This window comes from Schistocerca piceifrons, chromosome 2, assembly GCF_021461385.2.
Source record: "Schistocerca piceifrons isolate TAMUIC-IGC-003096 chromosome 2, iqSchPice1.1, whole genome shotgun sequence".
In the NCBI taxonomy this organism is placed as follows: Eukaryota; Metazoa; Arthropoda; class Insecta; order Orthoptera; family Acrididae; genus Schistocerca; species Schistocerca piceifrons.
In genome coordinates, this window is record NC_060139.1 from 116,959,070 (window position 1) to 116,963,343 (window position 4,274).

A 4,274-nucleotide genomic window follows, 5' to 3' on the forward strand; every position below is an offset into this window, starting at 1 on the left:
CCAAAAACTTGCAGTAGCTGGTCTGACAGCATTTGTTATGCAGAACTGATTACAGAGGTTTTTCTTAAAATGAAGGGAGAGCCCATTTCCAGAAAACCACTTAATAATTATTTGAAAAACCTCATAACATGATTAACAATCTGTTCTGCTCCTTTCTCTATAATGTGATTTATTACAACACTAGTATCTTCTGCAAAATTACCAATTTTGCTTGGTGATTGTTAAGTGGAAGGCCATTCACTTATACGAGGAATAGGAGTGGATTCAAAATTGAACCTTGGGGAACTCCCTTTGTGGTTTCTCCTTAGTCACTAAAATTTCTCTCTCTACAACATTGTTTGAGATATTCAGCACAACTTTTTTTGCATTCTGTAGTTCAGTATGATTTAAATATGTGTGTGTAAAGCCACCGGTTCCATAAAATGTAAATTTTTCTCAGAGAGTAACATGATCTATGTAACCAAATACTTGGGAAAGATAATAAAAATACCAGCTGGCCATATTTTATTATTGAAAGGTTATAATATTTTGCGAGTGAATCTATAAACAGCATTCTCAGTCTAGGAGCCCTTTTTGGTACCAAACTGTGATCTGTTAAGTAAACTGTTTCCTCTTAGATATGAGTACATTACTTTTTGGAATGTTTACGAAAAAGACATCAGTAAAGAAATTAGACGACAATTATATAAGCCTTTCTTGTCAACTGCCTTATAATAAATCTTGTCAACTGTCTTATTATAAAGAGGTTTAACAACAGTTTATTTTAATATGTCTGAAAAAATTCCCTGACAGCTCTTCAGAATTCTTTTTGAAATTAAATCAGCATCATATAAAGTTTTGTTTTTGATTTTTTATAATTATGTTAATTTGGATAAAGAATGCTGGTGCTATTTCTTGTTGCTTAAAGTTTTGTGGAGTGACATTTGTAATATATTCTCTTGCTTCTTCAACTGAGTTACTGAATCCAATTTCGCTGTTACATTAAGAAGTGACTGCTAAAAGTACTTGCTACTTGTGAATTATCATTCACAACATTGTCACTGAGTTTAATTGTTATGGTAATTTGTACACTGCCTGACTGGCCTGTTTTCGATCTCACAAAATCCCATATAGTTTTAATCTTGTTATTTGCTTTATTAATTTCTGTCAGAAAGTGCATATCAGTATTTTAACGACTATTCTTAACATCTTACAGTACTTTTTTTTGGATGCAAGTAATGTCGTATTGACTTATTCTAGCTTTTATAAGGATTTAGATATTCTTCTTACATGTGATTCTAAGCCCTTTAGTTATTCATGGCTTAGTTGTCTTTTTTAATGAACTTTTTGGTCATTTTTCCAGAAAAGTTATTGACACTAATTTACAGGCCAGTCTTCAGGAAGTTACTATAGGTGCTCAGTTGCCAATTACGCCATTGTCCAATTCCAGATGCTTCTGGGTGACACACAAATGTCGCCCTTCCACATGGTCAGTGCCGAGCGGCAGCGTTTAAACCCTGGCCCGGCAAGAACATGATCAACACGGCCAGGCTATTTTATGGTGCCCGCCGTGTGCTGGTTGCCACTGTGAGACCTCCTGCCTCGGACACTACGGCGACCAAGCTGCGATCCCCAGACCTGTGCCTGATTGCCCACAACCCAGAAGCCATCACACTGGCGTGACCTCTATGGGGCCGTTTGTCATCACCAAAGTCCACAAGCCACCTGTCGCCACTCTCCAGCCAACGGTTCAGCAAGGAAGTAAGGAAGATTGGCTTTAACGCCCCGTCGACATTGAGGTCATTAGAGGCGGAGCACAAGGTCAGATTGTTTCAGGCATTTTATGCTGTACGCAGTTTTGAAAAATCGTATCTCGAGAAAAAGCTGTGTAAAGTTTGGGGAAAACTTTTATACGTGTTGTTATTGTTGTTCTGGTCTTCAGTCCTGAGACAGGTTTGATGCAGCTCTCCATACTACTCTATCCTGTGCAAGCTTCTTCATCTCCCAGTACCTACTGCAGCCTACATCCTTCTGAATCTGCTTAGTGTATTCATCTCTTGGTCCCCATCTACGATTTTTACCCACCACGCTGCCCTCCAGTACTAAATTGGTGATCCCTTGGTGCCTCAGAACATGTCCTACCAACCGATCCCTTCTTCTAGTCAAGTTGTGCCACAAACTCCTCTTCTCCGCAATTCTATTTAATACTTCCTCATTAGTTATGTGATCTACCCATCTAAACTTCAGCATTCTTCTGTAGCACCACATTTCGAAAGCTTCTATTCTCTTCTTGTCTAAACTATTTATCGTCCATGTTTCACTTCCATACATGGCTACACTCCATACAAATACTTTCAGAAACGACTTCCTGACACTTAAATCAATACTCGATGTTAACGAATTTCTCTTCTTCAGAAACGCTTTCCTTGCCATTGCCAGTCTACATTTTATATCCTCTCTACTTCGACCGTCATCAGTGTTATACGTGTGATTAGCTCAATTTTCCTAAAGTACATGTTGTCCTGTGTTTTTGATGTCGCTGAATATAAATCTAAAATTAAATTTGCAAAACTCAAAATGACTAACCCAATACGGCGGAACAAAAATTATGTTTTGGTCAATTTTGACCAAAATTTTAACAAAAAAGTATTTTCGATTCTTACATTTAGTCTGCAGTTCCAGGACCGTATACAAACCCTTCCTCTAACTCTATTTGTTCCTGGAGAACAATTCCCTCGTTCTTTTTGGCGAGAGAAGCCGATGTGGCTGAGCTGTAAATGCTGCGTTCGGCAGCTTGCACACATTGTTCGCCAGCTTTTTCGGTGAATATGTTTGCATGCATACTGCAGTATAAATCATTTTATGAACGTGCGTCACCCCACGACAAGTTTTCTCCCTGAGCCGTGCGTCTCCGGCTGAGGGGGAAGATATCAGCTGTGCCCTTTCAAAGGAACCATCCCAGCATTTGCCTGCAGCGATTTAGGGAAACCAAGAAAAACCTAAATCTGGATGGCCGGACTTGGATCTGGACCGTCGTCCTCCTCAATGCGAGCCAGTGTGCTAACCACTGCGCCACCTCGCTCAGTCAACGGTTCAGAGATAGGGCCCCTGTATACAGGTGGACCGGTCAGCCGACGCGTACGCAGAGCTGGCGTTTGCCGTGTGTGGGAGATGGGTAGGGTGGGTTGGACTAGTGGATCTCTACGTACTAGCCTCAAACGCACTTCCAAATTGGCTCTGAGCACTATGGGACTTAACATCTGAGGTCATCAGTCCCCTAGACTTAGGACTACTTAAACCTAAATAACCTAAAGACATCACACTCATCCATGCCCCAGGCAGGATTCGAACCTGCGACCGTAGCAGCAGCGCGGTTCCGGGCTGAAGCGCTTAGAACCGCTCTGCCACAGGGGCCGGCAAACTCGCTTCCAGCCAGGCCACTCTTAGTGCAGGCAGGTACGGTCCGCCAAGCAGTCGCCGATGTCCACACACAGTCGGACGTCTCGGCGAGCGGGTTGGCGGTCGAGTCTACGGACCAGTCGCTGCTGGCTCCCCCATACCGCGCTACAGAGGAGCCACTTGCAGATCTACGGGCGCCGTTGACGACTCAGCCGCGGCGCGCCTGTGGCTCCAGGGCAACACGTCATCGCCCGAGCAGCACCGTGTCTTCCTCGTCTGCTGCTACAGCGCTGGAATATTACGAAAGAGCGCCGGACCGCGCCACGGAAGAGAGCGGCACGCAGAAGACTGTCCAAGTTGAATAAATTAATAAAGAACTGTTTCTTATTCACCGCTGGTTTACCTGCAGCTCCCCCACAGAACACAGATGTTTTGCAAACAATCTACGAACTCCACAATGCCACAGGGAGACTCTCACACGTCCTGATAAGCGATAACTGTTTTATGCTTCACTCCAGTTTCTCTGCAGCTACTCTGCGCCAATTCAGTACTGAATTTCACTTTACCGTGCAATTCTATATATGCCTCATGCCATAGCACATTTTTTGATTTATTTTTAAAAAACTGCTTTGTATGAACATGGCTCAGAGCTGTAAGGTGCTACATTGTTTATTTCCATTAATTGTGCACTATGATCAGATAGTCTGCCAACAGTTTGGTACACATCAATTGTTTCAGCCTGAGCACTGTTTATAAAAATGTTATTTGGTGCCAAATTGAGTATGTGGCAAAGCACGATGGATGACTTTTTCTTCCAAATGCTGTTTCTACTCCTTTAACCAGGGCACATATTGAAAAAAGATTCAATTAAATGACAAAAAAAAAAAAAAAACATT